General features: G+C 34.2%; 1 long non-coding RNA gene across 1 annotated transcript; it reads left to right on the plus strand.

Annotated features, from left to right (window-relative positions):
* The first annotated feature begins 6018 nt into the window (after positions 1-6018).
* LOC121067132 lies at positions 6019-13910 on the plus strand. Its single transcript, XR_005818130.1, has 3 exons — positions 6019-6208; positions 12615-12618; positions 13898-13910. It is a non-coding gene; the product is annotated as an uncharacterized LOC121067132 (long non-coding RNA).
* Positions 13911-17246: the final 3336 nt, after the last annotated feature.

The raw sequence follows: 17246 nt of genomic DNA on the forward strand, positions 1-17246 counted from the left end.
TTTAGAATAACATTTCAATAATATTTTTGATTAAAATCTTTGGAGGGAAACAAAAGAAGAATAAAACAAGAACTTTTTCAGAACAATCACAATAGTGCTTCTTCAAATACATTATAGAAAAATAATTTGGAAGTTTTTTCAGGTAAAATGTTCTTGTTCTGTGGTCAACTCAAATGTAAGATTTCAGTGCCTGATACTAACTGGGGTCTAAGTCTTTTCATACTGATTGAGTACAAGAAGGTTCTTCACATGTGGTAAAAAATAAAATAAATAAAATGAAATAAACAAAGCAACATAAAACAAAACAAAATTAAATTAAATTAAATTAAATTAAAATTAAATTAAAAATGGAAAAATGGAAGTAGTTTGAAAGTGTTATGCAATAGTGATCATATTTTTACTTTTTAAGCCTCTAGTCTAACACAGGTCTACATAGATCTTACATAAGAGAAGTTTCAAAATTCTGACAATAATCCTCTATTTATTTATTTTATCTTTTTATCAGAAAAGCGTGTTTAACTCTTTTTGGTATTTTTAATGTGCATTTTAAGAGAGTTTAAAAAAATCTATATCACATTCACTTCTCTAGAACTCCAAAGCAGTTGAAAAGATTTTACTTTTACTTTCCAGACTAATGAAGTAAATTTCAAACTAAAAGTAGGATGTTAAAGGAATTTCTTACTTTCTGAAAAGGTAGGCTTCTAATAAATTCCTTTTCAGACATAATTATAACAAAGTTCTATGAGCAATAATTTTGGTCTGCTGGCACATTCCTCAACTTGTGTCCATCACAAAACAGCCAAATTATGAAGAGTGATTTAGTGCCTGTACATGGGAGAAGGTTCAGAGGGCTTTTCAGTGGTGGTGGTGTTCAGACCAGGCAGTCTGGGTAAGACCTGGTAGCTCAACTTCAATCAGTTCCGCTATTAATAACATCTTATGTTAGGCTTTGTGTCCTTAAATATTAGAGTTTTTATACAAGAAGATAATTGTCATTATCTCTGTCTTATGGAGAATGAGATGAAATGGCTTGCTCAAAATCACCTTGGAGATGAGGGGCAGAGTCTTTGGAGGAAATGTGATCCAGGAATTTCCAGCCTGTTGGATCAGACATCACACAGCACTTAGCCATACTTCCAGTGCACACTGTGTGGCTTAGCCGCAGGGACAAGATGCTGAGGTTTATAGGCATTTGCAGTGGATATTCTGTATGTTTCATAAGGACAGGAACCTTCTTGGCTTCTAATTTGGAGGAGAGGAGCCTAAATTCTGATCCTGTTCTACTCCCACCCACAAAGCTTAAAGCTGAAAACCTGTTTTCCAAGCTATTACAGGTTGCTTGTGAATGCAATGTTTGGAGGGAGCACATATCATTTCCTATAACAAAATAATGAAAAAAAAAAAAAAAAAAAAAACTTTGCATAGCTGCTTATTAGAGGCAAGATTAGGCTGACATTTTGCAAAAAAAAAAAAAAAAAAAAGTAAAATAAAATAATAATAATAGAAATGATCAGACTACAATAAAAACAAGAGAAAATATTCTATATGCATGGCAGAATTTGTTTTATTTTTTAAGAAAATCTTGTGACTCAGTTTCTGATTTGTCCACAATATAGAAAAGACCAAATCACTTAAATCTTTTTATTTTAGTATACTAAAAGTGGGTAGCATAAAGAAGTGAATAAAACTAAAATTTAGGTAAATTATCGCAAGCAGATCAATTCCCCTCTACTCAGCATTTTCGAGATCTTCAGAAGCCACCTGGACATGGACCTGGGCACTCTGCTCTGGGTGTTCCTGCTTGAGCAGGGTTGGTTGGACCAGATGACTTCCAGGGGTTGCTCTCAACCCTAACCAGTCTGTGATTCAGTGAATATGATTCTGTGTTCCATGATTCTGTGATTCTGTAATTTGCCTTTCACCCAGACAAGAAGTGGAAGATTAATTAAATTCTATTTTAAAGATACTTCGAGAACTGCATACAAAAACTAATTAAATATACTGATTTCAGAAAAGTTTCATCGATGTGCACTTAGAGGAAGACCCCAACACAGAGAAGAGTCATTTTGATGTAGTATTCTGAGATTACTGTCAATTCTTTAATTGAAATTCTGGTTATTATTTTCTGTGTTTGAATTATTCTTTATGATGTTAAATACTGGTGTTAAAACATATTCAACCTAGTTAAATCACGGAGTTAAAACATTACTTTGATTGCTATAATTAATATAGGAATTAGTATACTAGTTAGGACTTGCAACCTAATTGTGTAAAAATAATAATAATAATAAAAAAAAAAGATTTTTTTCTGCAGTTCACATTGTCCTTCGTTGAATATGTATTCCCAGACAATGTTATGTATTCAAATTAAAACGCTCAATGCTGAATCAGTCCAAGGTCATTATAGTTTGTCTGCTACAGTCTCCCTCAAGTTTGATGAGAGCTACATTAATGAAAATGCATTAGCTAAAAAAAAAATAAAAAAAAAGAACACTGTTAAGTTCTTGTATTATTGATGATAATTTTGCGTTTGACAAAGAGTTAAAAAGAATGTCTTTATTTGATGGTGTATTAATATCTGTAGTGACAAATCCTTCAGCAGATACTGTAGCTGCCATTGCCTGGAGGAAAACCTAAGGACATTCTAAAAAGCACTGTTGAGGGAAGTTGTAAAGAAGTACTTGGTTTGGAGCTGTTAGACTGAAACTAAGCAGGAGGGTTTGATGTATTGCCAGAAGGGTTTATCTTCTCAAAAAGTTTATAATCAAACACAAAGGAAAGCCTACTGTATATTTTGTTGTTCAGCGAACATGAAAAGTTGTTTTCCTTTCATTAACGCATCTTTCTTTACACTTAGCCTTATCCAAAACAGCACATTCTGTAGACATTGTTACCACTTAAAGTCCAGGATTAATTCACCTCAGTGAAAATTTGGTTCCTTTTTAAAATTATTTTTAAGCTGAGCTTGGCAGAGGTACTTGAATGAGAAGTCAGAAAAGGGAAAGTACAAATTGATGCTGTAATAGCATCTAAACTTTCCGTCCAAAATCTAAAAACATTTTGCACCTATTATGAATCAGTTCCCTTAGAATATCTGATTAATAAAGGTAAGTATTGTCCTATCTACTCTGGGGAGAAGGTGAAATAAGGAATTATTTACAGTTATATATAGTAATATATTTATATTTATATAATTCAGAGAGTTGAACTTAATTTATATCCCATTATCTCATCACTAGCCTTCAGCTGAAATAATAGGATCACACATGTGAATCGACACATGTACAAGTGTTCACACATGCAGCCCACACTTATATTGTTTGTTTGTGAATTACCTACCGTTATATTGATGTCTGCAGAACAGGTGTCTTCAACTGTAGAACTTGCTCCAAGCTTCTTTTAGAATTAATAGAGAAACAAGTATTTTAAGACATGATCCACTTAATCTTACTAGGTGTCAAGTTTAGGAAGGGAATACTCCCAAAAGCCAATTTCTCTTTATTGATACTAAAGAGAATCCAGAGAAGTAGCTCAGATGTAGAATATATAATTTTAGAAAACCCTGCCCACAATAAGTATTAAATGTTTCATAGCCTGTTTCTGTGATTTTTCATTAAAAAAAAAAAAAAAAAAAAAAAAAAAAAAAAAGACAAGTACTTGGCTATGGATATTAAGCAACCTTTTAAGGTGCCCATTCTCAATTTTTGAACACATAAATCAATTAGGGCTACAGTTTTGAAAGACAGACATCTAGCCTTTTAGATTAGACATCTAAAGGTGAGATGGAAATTAGCATTGCACGTGTTTTTTTACTTTTCTGCAATAAATAAGAAATGTTAAAGAGATTAATGATTTAGGTGGAACATCTTACAAAGGAGTGTGAGAAAGATTCAAGCTATATAAATAAGTCATTTTAGAGATATATTCGCCATAGATGTTGAATGAAAGCAACTTGGCTAGGGGTATGACTTTTCCTATGGCATCAGAAATTACTGAATAACATGATGTAAATATGCACATGGGTGCAGCCTGCAGGGTTTGTTCTTAAAGGTGCACAAAATAATGTTGAATTATGTATAAAAATTGTACGTATATTATGTAAAAAGTAACTCACCTCACACATACACCATATTGGGCAGAAACTGAAAGATATGGCTAACAGTTGGTATCCTGGTTACAGAAAAATCAAAAAAACCTCTCATTTTGTTGAATGTGGTGAGATTATATATTTTGTTTTCAGTGTCATAGAGCAGGGGAGAAAAAAGGAAAAAAAATACATAGTTTTCTCATTGGTTTGAGTGTCTTGAGGTTGAAAAATATACAAATTTGATAATTGAAGGACAGAAAGAATTAGTAGGGGATGTCTGAGTAGGGGACACAAAACTAAAATGGCAAAATCTGCAAAGTGTGTATAAGCACATGCATAGGACAAATATCAAACAATATATTACTAATATAATTCAGCATTTTCCTCTCAGTGTTTTCTACTACAGCCTACCTATTTTATACAACACAGACCACAGCCAGTGTTGAACAAGATTTAATTTAAAGAATCTTAATAGAATACAGAGATAGTGGCATGAAGAAAAGGAAAAAGAAGCTTCTAGCTGAATATCAATCCAAACTTTCAGTGACTGAAATCTATACAAACATGCAATAGTGTAGTGATCAGAAACACGTGTCAAAATAACACCAGGAATGGTACTTCTGGGAGCAATCCAATATTGGCAGTTATATTGATTTATGACCTTCCATTCTTAGTATATATGAAGTTATGATAGCTTTTCAGAAAGTTTAGCTTTTTCTCCCTGGCCCTTTTCTAGTTTGTGCTGCTATCTAACATGGTACAGGAGCTAGCAGACTTCTTGGAAATGAGAACATGTACATTTGAAAAGTCACCAACTATTTTTCACCTAACACTATCATCCTAAATGGATGGAAATATTTGTTTGCAGAGAATACAGTTTGCTTTAATCTACTACAGTTCTTCTGTGTGACGTCGTGCATGTCATTGTTGTCCAGGACCATGCCCGTACCTTCATCCACCACCATGGGTGGCACCAGAGCATATATGTTCCAGGTTCCCAGAGACTCCTGTGTTAGGTGCCTTGGCTCCGTATCTGGTTTATGCAGATTACTGAACCCACCAAAATGATTTCCTCAAGTGAGATGCTGCCCAATGAAATACAGAGGTCTGAGTTAGGTACTAATTTGCTGGATGCATTATTCCTTCTCATTGAAATGCATTTCCCTCCATTTGTGTTTCATAGCCCAGTTTCCCAGTTTGGAGGTAACCCTGCTCTCAGAGCTCAAGGAGGGATTTTAAAATACAGGTTTTTTTACATATTAGAGCAGCACTGAGAACACCAACCTTACTTATACTCTACTTTTGTAAATGAGCACTTGTAAGAAAAGACTGGAAGTTCTATTACTTCTTTCTGCTGCTTCCCTGCATAAAACCACAAAGAATGTATATAGGGGGAAAACAAAAACAAAAAACACTTCATTTTTCCTCTTCCATGATCTGTTTTCTGTGTATGATGTAAATTCTAAGGGACTGGGAATTTCTGTAATACTTTAGTACATTGAGGATCCATTTCAATTGAAACCTCTAAGTGTTACTGTAATGCAAAAAGATCAAAGTAGCTTTCATTTTCCCATGGTGTTCATTAACTTATAAAAACAGAATCCACATTAGTTGTTTTAGTATTACAGACTCAGGCAGCTAATATAGTAATAAAAAAGAAAGTCTTTTATTTTCTTAGTAGACGTGTGAGACGATTCTTACATAGTTTGTTTTGATGTTTTCTCGGTATTCTTCCTGCCCTGAGTGATATTTCCATAATGTCCTCTACTATTGGAAACACAAAACACTTAGTGTTCATTACTTCAGTAGTGTAGTTATTAGATACATTTTTTGCAATATCTTCAGAGCTTCTCAGTCTTCAAAAGTACACTTGGATCAACTGTAGTAGTATTAAGGGAAACAAAAATGAATGCAACTGTTTTCCTAGGAACACACTGGTTTGTGAAGTCTGTCTCTTTTCCATACCAGTACTAGAGAAGGTTAAATGGACATCACCACAGAATTAATGGGCATCTTCCTGTTGGTTTTGTTCTCTTCCTTCTTCCTCAGTTTTAATCTCCTACTTTCTGTCTGTGGCAGATGGCATGATGATGAAGAAAGAGATTCTGGTCTCAACAGCTTGTGCCAGCAGATCAGCAGTGCCTTTTCCTGCAAAACTTTTTTTCTTTTTTTTTTTTTTTTTTTTGGTATGGACGACAATAATTATTTTTAGAGGGAAAAGAACTCAGTTTGTCAGAAAAACATGCTCATGAATGGACATGGGTACTGATGAAATACTGTTATGCCCTTTTGAACTATTCTATGGGGTAAACCATGGTTTGGTCGGGCACTGACACTAGCTGTAGTGTATTGTGGGAGAGTTATTCTGATCAACTACTCTAGACCAGATCTTTAAAATTCTCAATTAAATCATAAAATGTTCAAGGAAATAGATGCCTAACACAAAAAAATTAAACATATATTTGGGTCAAAAAACTAGTTTTGCATTATTATTATTATTATTATTATTATTATTATTATTATATTATATATAATATATAACAATATATAATATTATATATTATATATAATAATAATAATAATAATAATAATAATAATAATAATAAGCTTTACTTAACCTTGATAGTAAATAAAAAGCTTCAAACCAATGAGACATTCGTGCAGGAGTTTGTTGTTGGCCAGCATTATTAACTTGATAAATATTTTTCATTAGAAGACTAACGGCTTTCATATTCAGTTCTAAACAGTGGATTTTTTAAACTATTATTGCTTGTTCAAAATTTTAAGATTAAATTAAAAAAAAAATACTGTAGGCAGTGACAGCTATTGATTTTGAAGACTTAGTTTTTGTTCACGTGTTGAGCATTTTTAGAAGAAGAAAAAAGCTTATTTCATGCTTTTCCTCACCTAAACATTTTATTTTCAGGACATTCATTCAATCTGCAGATAAATGCCATTTAAAAAATAACCAAATAATCATATGCAATAAAATATTATCTTCCAGAAAAATGAACCTTTAACATCTTACATTTTGTAATATGAACCACTGTCTTTTTTTTTTTTTGAAATGTCATTTTCAACCTATCATAAGCAAAGCACAGAGAGAAACATTTATCCCAGAATGTCATTTTTATATAGCTTATTTTATTACAAATGATTCTCATCTATTTTAAAAAAATATAAACCCAATAACAATGCTAGATTTTCAGAAAACAAAACAAAACAAAACAAAACCTGGAGATTCTGATGCAAAAAACACAGCAGGAATTAAGGAAGAAAACAAGTTTCCAAACTGGGCTTGACATAATATAATCTACTAGCTAGTGTTTATGTTCTATTGGCTTCTAGTGGATGGAGTGTTGGGACACCCAAGTGCTCTGTGGTAACTATCTGACAGTGATGACTGCACATTTTCCGAGTGCTGCTGCTAACAAAGGCCTTGCTCTATTTCAAATGGCAGGAACTTGTGAATTCTAGTAGAAGACAGTAGAGAGGGGTGGCCATGCCATTTTGATGTGGCTGTGGTATTTTGCCATGTGAATTGTGCTTGATGTATACATGTCCCTAGATGATTCTCTCTTCTATGGAAACAAACAAACAAGAAATCAAACAAACAACCCCACCACCACCAACAAAACACAACAAAACCATGTCTCAGGATCTTTTCTAATATCAGATGGCCAGGATTTAAGTTTCACATCTCACCCAAAAGTTTGATAATGCTCTTGCCACGTTCACATGTCGGCAGTATACTTTATTGAATGTCTACTGCTTTCAACAGTTAATAATTCCCAAGTTGGCATTTACTACCTTACAAAAGAGAGCCACAATAACATTGCATATATTAACTGTGGTTTTGAAATTAAATACGGGTAGCATATCTGAAGGTAGAACCATTTTCATTAATGCACTAAGTTGATAGCAAGTTATGTTACCAAAGTTCAGGAAAATGTCTTCAGTGTACCTGGCATGTTCATAAAAATAAATTAGCCTGTGAAGACATGGCATGCTTAGGGAAATTCAAATGCATGTAGTTGTACTGGAGTGCAAAGGACACCAACAGTTTTGCTGAAAAGATTAAGATAACTATGTACTGAATATCCACAAAGAGTTTTACATAGCAATAATTTATTGTCATTTTTCTTAGACAGACTACAACTTATACAGATGACGGTTCAGAGAGAAGAGTGCTTATTTAACCGTGGTTTTCTTTTGGATTGTGAATGAGATCACTTACATTTAACTACATGATCTGTGACCAAAGACAGGTAGCATAACCAAAGAAGAGGTGTTCACTGACACTGAATAAATGAAAAGAGGAGACTGGTTAGTACTTCTCAATGAACTCTTGTGTAGAGTATTTGACTCTATGCTTTGATGTTAAGAGTCAGGATGGGAATGGTAATTGCATTAATTAGCATAACAGGACAAATCTTTAAAAAAAAAAAAAACTTGCCTCTTTTTCAGAACGAGAAAAAGTAATTTCAGGATGAAATATGTGGATCATTTGCTAAGCTGAAATCTTACTTGAAGTTGACAACTATGAACTTCAGTCAGGGATGGAGTTAGCAATATAAAAGTCAGGTGTCCAGTGTAGGATGATCAGTGAGCCTCTTTCCAAAGAGAAGTCAGATGTCTTGGGACAATTATTTATCCCCTTCTGAAACAGGATCAGGAAGAAGGTGATCTGAATTACATCAATGTAGATGTTGTTATCTTTTTCTCCAAATACTGTAAGGGATGCTAATGAGAAACATGTCTACTCATGTTTACTGAACTACTTTTCAGTAAGATACTTTCATCCTGATGTGGGCCATTGACTCATGAATTATTGTAACATTTACTGCAACATATTGTAGGGCACATTATCCCACAAAGGTGAATGAGGATTAGGTGACTTCAAGTGGTCTGAGCAAGTGAACATCATTACATTTGACAACATTATGATCTGGGTGCAGGATTCTCTATGCAATATCTTTTTTTCATACCTTCTGCCAGGAAGTAGAATAAAAGTAATAATAAAGTAATCTTGTCATCAATTCAGAAATCAAATATCGAAATCAAACAGCTATCACACATGGAAAATGTGAAGATCAGGTTACCAAGAGTCAATAAGACCTAGGAATACACAAAAAGCACATGAATAGACCCATCGTGGCGAGTCTTCTATGTCAAGAACCATATATTTACACAAACTTTGAAGTCCATTTATTATTGGACAATTATGAGATATTCAGAGCAGTTCATTACTGTAATACCAAAGCTGATTAAAAAAAAAAAAAAATGTATTTAAATGTTGAGAGAAATTTCACTATTATGAGTGAGACAACTATTGAAGCAAAGAGATTTAGGTAGTGTATTTTGTTAGTAAAGGAAAAGAAACAAAGAAGGAATTTATATAGGTTGCTTGGTAAACAGAAAACGTTCAAAAGGTACAAACAAACAAAAACAAGCAAAAAAAAAAAAACAGCAATGACAACAACAACAAATCCACCTTTGAAATATTTATATAATGCTAGCCATTTTGGCAGCTGAAGTTGTTTCTTGAAGTTGTTTTATAGGTCTTTATGTAGAAGACTTTACTACAGTAAAGCTAGAAAACTGTAGATAGCTATGATGTTCTTGTTTCAAAAAGTCTACTGAAAAAAAATGAAGAACATTCTGAAAAAAAAATCTGAAAAGACACTCAGGAGCTGGAGAAAAACAGTTACAAACCTGCTGAAATGCTCCGTCCATTTAAATTATCTACAAGAATCCTGAGAGGTGGCTTGATCACACTGTGTATATGCTTTCAAGATGTTTAAGATCTTTTAAACATAGAAGTCATAACAAAAGCCAGTGCTTTGAAAGTATAACTAAACAGACTTCAATTTAAAAGAAACGCATATTTATAATATCTGAACTACTGGAAAAATGTCAGTGAGTAGACTTTCTGAATTTCTCAAAGACAGTTTTGTGTTGGACATGGCCTTGCATACTGAAGAAGAAAACAAAATTACTGTCCTCTTCAATGAAAATAAAAAGTGTCTTCAGGAAGATTACCTACAAGCAGATCACCAACCAAACTGTGACAATTATCAGCTCCTTACCCTTTTCACCTTTTCCACAAAGTAACAAACAGCCTAAGTAACAATGTAGAAAAGTTTGATGCTCACCCCCCCACCCCCCCACTTTTTTTTTTTTGAATATGAGAGATTAAATTAGCTTAATTTCTCTCTATTCAAAATCTTTGAAGAGATTTTAGCAGCATAATGGCACAATGCCAATTTATAACATCCTAAGTTGGTGGAAAAAATTGCTTGCTGAAAGTAACTCCCCATTTCGTCAGCTGGGTAAAATTAGCTGCCCAGTTCCAAAAAGCTGAAATAAGGTGGGATAAATCCCATCATAAAAAGAATTCAGTGGAAAATAATTCATGAGAAAGGGTATGCTTTGTGGAAAAAGTACTTACCATCATGCATTTGGTTTAATTATACTTTGCTTTTCAAAATATAATGAACAGCAGTTCATATAAATGGTAGGTTAACAACATGACTAATTTAGTTATTGTTATTGCCTTTGGCATTCATTTTGATATATGTATTGTTAAAATCTTGGAATATTAACTGGATTGTGTTTGCATCTTTGGTTAGTTGGTTACTTAGCTTCCAGCACTTTATTGCATTTGGAAACATTCAATACAAAAGTACCTCTAATTTTCTGACATTTTTGTCCTTGCTCTCACTTCTTTAATATCCAAAATCCCAGAAAGAATAGTATGAGAGGGGAATGCCTGCAAAAACTCCTCTGTAAGAGGATACCAAAACGGAATGTAGGAGCATGGAGCAGCAGCAGAGTGCAGCTGTTTTGCTTATTATTCGCAAAGCTGGGGACAAAGCCAAGAAATGAGCCCAGGTGGGCTGTGCAGAAAAGGTTGGCTTAGGGGGATAGAGGGCTTTTAAATAGTTACAGTTGGAGTGTTTAATACAAAAAGGGAACAAAATAGTCTAAAAACTGAAAGATCATTCTTTTCTTTTCTTTTCTTTTCTTTTCTTTTCTTTTCTTTTCTTTTCTTTTCTTTTCTTTTCTTTTCTTTTCTTTTCTTTTCTTTTCTTTTCTTTTCTTTTCTTTTCTCTTTTCTTTTCTTTTTTCTTTTTTCTTTTCTTTTCTTTTTTCTTTTCTTTTCTTTTCTTTTCTTTTCTTTTCTTTTCTTTTCTTTTCTTTTCTTTTCTTTTCTTCTTTTCTTTTCTTTTCTTTTCTTTTCTTCTTTTCTTTTCTTTTCTTTTCTTTTCTTTTCTTTTCTTTTCTTTTCTTTCCTTTTCTTTCCTTTTCTTTCCTTTTCTTTCCTTTTCTTTCCTTTTCTTTCCTTTTCTTTCCTTTTTCCTGTTTCCTTTTTCCTTTCCTTTCCTTTCCTTTCCTTTCCTTTCCTTTCCTTTCCTTTCCTTTCCTTTCCTTTCCTTTCCTTTCCTTTCCTTTCCTTCCTTTCCTTTCTTTCCTTTCCTTTCCTTTCCTTTCCTTCTCTTCTCTTCCCTTCTCTTCTCTTCCTTTCTCTTCTCTTCTCTTCTCTTCTCTTCTCTTCTCTTCTCTTCTCTCTCTTCTCTTCTCTTCTCTTCTCTTCTCTTCTCTTCTCTTCTCTTCTCTCTCTTCTCTTCTCTTCTTTCTCTTCTCTTCTCTTCTCTCTCTTCTCTTCTCTTCTCTCTCTTCTCTCCTCTTCTTTCTCTTCTCTTCTCTTCTCTCTCTTCTCTTCTCTTCTCTTCTCTTTCTTTTCTTCTCTTCTCTTCTCTTCTCTTCTCTTCTCTTCTCTTCTCTTCTCTTCTCTTCTCTTCTCTTCTCTTCTTTTCTTTTTCTTCTCTTCCCTTTTCTCTTCTCTTCTCTTCTCTTCTCTTCTCTTCTCTTCTCTTCTCTTCTCTTCTTTCTTTCTCTTTTTTTTTTTTTTTTTTTTTTCCTTCCCCCCCCCCCCCCCCCCGATTACTTTAGGCTCCCTCTTTACTTTTTAGGATAAAGTGGAGTTAAACTAAACTCTCTCGTATGTGATAAAGAAGGAAATAATTCTAGATGTTAAAATAGGTTGTCAGAAATGTTGACAAGTGTAGATAGAATGTGATTTATGGACCTTTAACTTTTTAAATTAAAATCTTATATCCTTAGGTAATACAGTAGTGCTGGTGTGCATTGAATTCTTGCACTGCATTCCAAATTATCTATAGCACATTAATTTACCATAGATCTGTTTCAGTTGTTTGAGTAAAATAGGCAAGATAAATTGAATTAGTCTGAAGTATGAGATTGTAGGGAAAATGAAAGTCCACAAAGACTGTCAGACGTAAGAATTAACTGTTACCACTTTAAAAGTTACTTGTAAAACAGAGACTCTAGGAGATATATTTGAATTTTGATCTCCTTTTGCTGGCTGATGCAGTGGATATCCTGTTCAGGGACACAGCTAAGAGAGATATACCACATTTTTCTTCTCAGTTTGTCTCAAGTTAGAAATTGAAGTTTTGGGACTTAAAAGAACCCATATAAGGTTGGGCCAATAGCCTTTTAGACATGTGGCTTGCCAGCCTCGTTACAGACTTCAGAGCTGTAGGTCAGAAACATCAGAAAATTCAAATTGCTCAACAACCTATCTTCAAAAAATTTTCTTCCTTATCACCATTAATTACGAGTTTCTGTATATCCCGAAACATAACAAATCATCTACTTTCCAAAAAGTCTTGATTCTTTCAAATCTTTAATATCTTCAAATTTAAATGAATGATTTTTTAATTCCATTTCCAAATATACTCTCCTCATACAGCCTGGGCTAAGATATGACAAAATTATCGGAGAGGCTGGTTTTGATATTTTCCCATGCAATGTGGTCAATAGGAAGCACTAGTATGAATACTCTAGAAGGCCTTTTTATAAGTAATTTTTAGTCTACTTGAGGAGAATCAATAATTTTGAAAAGTGTTGTCCAAGAGATGTAAAGGCTATTCAAAATTATTTCAGGACCTGGAATGTTTGCTGGAATAAATATTTCAAAACAAATAAATTATGAAATGTGCTGGACTAACACACCTACCATTTTTAGTTGTTCTTTTCTTTAAAAGTTTAGACCCGATCTACTAAGATTTATGTAGCTTTTCAGAGGAAAAAGGAAAACAAAAAACAAAAAAACAAAAAAAAAACAAACAAAAACAACAGAGAAAACAAAACAGATAAGGGACAATGTTACAGAGACATTTACAGTTGTAAGTATTTTATTTGTTTTTTGGGAATTCTGAAGTCCGTCTCAAGTCATACTATTTAGATGCCAAAATTATCACAGATTGAGAGTTAAAATTATTTTACAGATTAGAAATTGATAAAGCAGCAAATAAATAAATAAATAAATAAAGATGAAAATGGGGGAAAAAGTGAAAGACGGCTACCTCAACTTTACAGCCAAGACAGCATTTTTGACCAAGACTTATTAGTCACCTGAAAAAAAAAAGCTAAGCCGGTCCCTTAGGCTGTCTTTACAGGGGCAATTACAAAGGCAATTCACATCCTATGTATGAAATGTTTTGAAATGTGCATGTCACATCCTGTGGATGAAATGTTTCTCCAGAAGTACTTATCTGTTTGCACATCTATAGAAAGAATTCAGGTAATCAGGCTCCTAACTTAAGACTTCATCAATGCACAATTTCTGGGGAATGATGTTAGGTTAAAGTTATTTATCTGAACTAATCTACTACTCTAATCAGTCTAATCTTCCCCATCTCTTTGCTTTAGAACTATATTGGGAGTTTCATCAGGTGCAGAAACATAGAGTGTTATGCACTTTGTTGTCTCAAATGACAGATAAGAAAAACATTAAAAATATTTTTTTTTTTTTCCTCTGGTATTTCTGTATATTAGTAAGAAGAAATCAGAATGACACTTCTAAAAGAACCCCAGAGAAATCAGAAAAAAAAGGCATGTCTAGAATTTAACAATTTTGAAACCCTTTTTTTTGAAGACAAATAGAAAGCTTTTCATTGTGAACATGTCATACCTGTTCAACCCGAAACACTAGAGTTCAGGCTAGAGATAGATGATAAATGTAAGAATTAGTTTAGAAGTGATTTCAGGAGCTCCTGATCTATGTAATATCAAGCAATGTTCTTCTGTGACATCTGAATTCCCACTCAAGTGCCACTTCAGCATCATTTAGTAGGGAGGTACTTTGCTATGTCAGTATATGCATCCTTGAAGTGGTTGTGGGAGAACAGCAGGTGAAATGTCTGCAATTTAATCTAGCTCCAGAAACTGTCACTTCTAGACACCTAGAAGATGATTTCTTTAAGTACAGTGTCTAGCTCGTTTATGAGGTAAGAGCTTGGTAAATTCATCTCTGCATTCTCGAGTTGAATGGAGAGAATTGTGCCTTCTGAAGTCAGATTTTAGAGATGTACATATATTCTTGTTTATATCTTGACTGTTTTGGATACAGGTATAGGTACAAGTAGAGTTTTCTATTTTGCAAGCAGTCAGCTTCACACAAGTTCATTCAAGAGCTGGATTCTGCTACTCATGAACTCTCTATGACTGAGGCATTGGGGAGAGGAGATCTCAAACCATGTGAAATAGCATGACAACTGAAACACAGCCTCTGATCTAAGATTTCTATTCAGGTTCTTAGCTGCAAATAAGTGTACATACACAAAGACACAAGGACACAAAGCCGAATGTGCTTAACTGCAACAAAAGATGAAAGTCTGTAGGAGGAATATTGGTAGGCATGTTAAATAAATGTTTTGCTTAAATTCAAATGCAGACAAACAGGCTCTTCCTCTGGTGTCTTCAAAGGCATTTACTTTCTCCTCTGACTTTCAAAGGTATGTAGGTTTCAGGAACAGTGACTCACTAGAGATCTAAAATGTACATATAAATCTAAATTAAATGAACTATATCTCTACCAGCTTCCAAAGACCTAAGTATATATAGCCTTCTGAAAAATCTAGAAGATGAAGCACCTGTCTGTGCTTCAGAAACAACATAAACAGAGGTGCAAGAATTGCTTCTGTTATATATAATTTCACACATTCCCTATATCTCATTTCTTACAACATAAAAAATTTAAAACATCATCTACTTCAGAAGTCTCCTCCAAAACTTTCATTGTTCTGTCTCCTTTTCACCCTCCCCTTCTAACGTGAGTATTTATTAGTGTAGAGCCCACAGTCCCACCCTGTTCCCTGTTCTCAGCAATGCTATCCCTCTCTGGCTGTTTACTTTCAATAACTGTCCCTTTTATATGGCTTGAGTTGCACAAAAAGGACCAGATCTCAATAGAAAATTTGACTACTTGTCTGCTTAGGTACCTAAAGCCTATGTACATGTTCAGAATGTTAATGTCTAGGAACATTTAATGGCTAGGGATATGTACTTTTTTTCTCTTTGTCTAAATTTTAAAACACTGAAAATATCTTGAGAAATGTTTGCTATTTTACTTCTGGTTTGGAAATTATGCATTGCTTCGATTTGAGTACTGACATAATAAGGGAACATCACACAATATCTGATAACAATGACAGCGAAGTAATGTGAGAAAGTCATTTATCTTTCTGTTTCATTCTGCCTGTGAGAATCTGAAAGTCGTTACCATTGCTATTTGAATAAATATTTTGGTGGGAATTTTACATTCATTTGAATATAAAGGATTGAAGACTTCAGCTAATTACAATATACATAGAAGTTAGATGGGAAAGAGATGGAGTATTGCTACTTATCAGCAAAATAAACTGGATCTTTTGATTTTTTTTTATTTTTTTATTTTTTTTAGTATTAAAATACCTTCTGTCTATTGATACTCTCTTTGCCAAGCGTATTTTGTAAGTCTATTGCTCAGAAATGGTATCTCTTATTTCCCCTGTCTCTCTCTGTTCCCTCTCTCCCTTCCAAATTGCTTAGCAGCTTGGAGGAATCTGTCAAAAAATTCATTAAAGCTTCAATATTTGCCTGTACAGGTATAACTAATTAAGTTTAAAAGAATTATTAAAAAAGTGCATTTTCCTTTTGCCCTTCCTAGTATTGATATAGGAATTAATAGTAATTGATTACAATCAGTACCCCACTTACACTGAAAATTTTTGAACTCCAGTAAAACATCTAACTCAAGCACTTCAAGAACGTTCTAAGGTTAAAGGATCTTTGGATCCCTTGTGAAAGATCAGGTGATACGGGGAAAAAAAAATACATCTGTCCCTTATGGCTTTATGTGCTAATTAACAAGGACCTAGATCTTGATGAATGCAGGATGATCATTGAATGCAATGATCCTGTGGATGTTCATATAGTATAGGGAGAAGAAGGAGAAGAAAGCTGGAGGTCTTCCTGTCTTATATCAAGGTTCCTTTATAGACTGGAGCCATTGTCCTCAGAAAAACAGTTAACTTTCTGAAAATCTCTTCTGAACTGTGTTGTGGTTTAGCCCTGCTGGCAGTCAAACACCACACAGCCGTTCGCTCACCCTCCCCCCTCCCTCTCCGGGATGGGGGAGAGAAACGGGAAAGTGAAGTCTGTGAGTTGAGATAAAGACAGTTTATTAAGACAGGGAAAAGAATAACAACAATAATAATAATAATAATAGTATTGATAGTAATAATGTGTACGAAATAAGTGATGCACAATGCAATTGCTCACCACTCGTTGACCGATGCCCAGCCTATCCCCGAGCAGCCGGCCCCCCCCTCCACCCCGGCTAGCCACCCCTATATATTGTTCAGCATGACGTCAGATGGTATGGAATACCCCTTTGGCCAGTTTGGGTCAGCTGTCCTGGGTCTGTCCCCTCCCAGCTCCTGCTGCATCCCTAGCCTGCTCGCTAGCAGGACAGAGAGAGGCTGAAAAGTCCTTGGCTTGGTGTAAGCACTGCTCTACAACAATTAAAACATCAGCATGTTATCAGCGCTCTTCTCATTCTAATCCAAAACATAGCACCCTGCCAGCTACTAGGAGGAAAATTAACTCTGTCCTAACTGAAACCAGGACAACTGTTTCTAAGAACCAGGTTGATATCTGGAGACAACAATTTACTCTTCCTGCTGCTGCAAGGTGCAGTGTTGACAATGGGCTCTGTTCCAGTTAAGTGAAATATTTGACTTGACCTTAACCTAAATTATGTTCATTTTAATTTCTGGAATTAGCAGCCAAAAATAGGATGCTCAAC

Source organism: Cygnus olor, chromosome 3 (assembly GCF_009769625.2).
Source record: "Cygnus olor isolate bCygOlo1 chromosome 3, bCygOlo1.pri.v2, whole genome shotgun sequence".
NCBI classification, from domain to species: Eukaryota; Metazoa; Chordata; class Aves; order Anseriformes; family Anatidae; genus Cygnus; species Cygnus olor.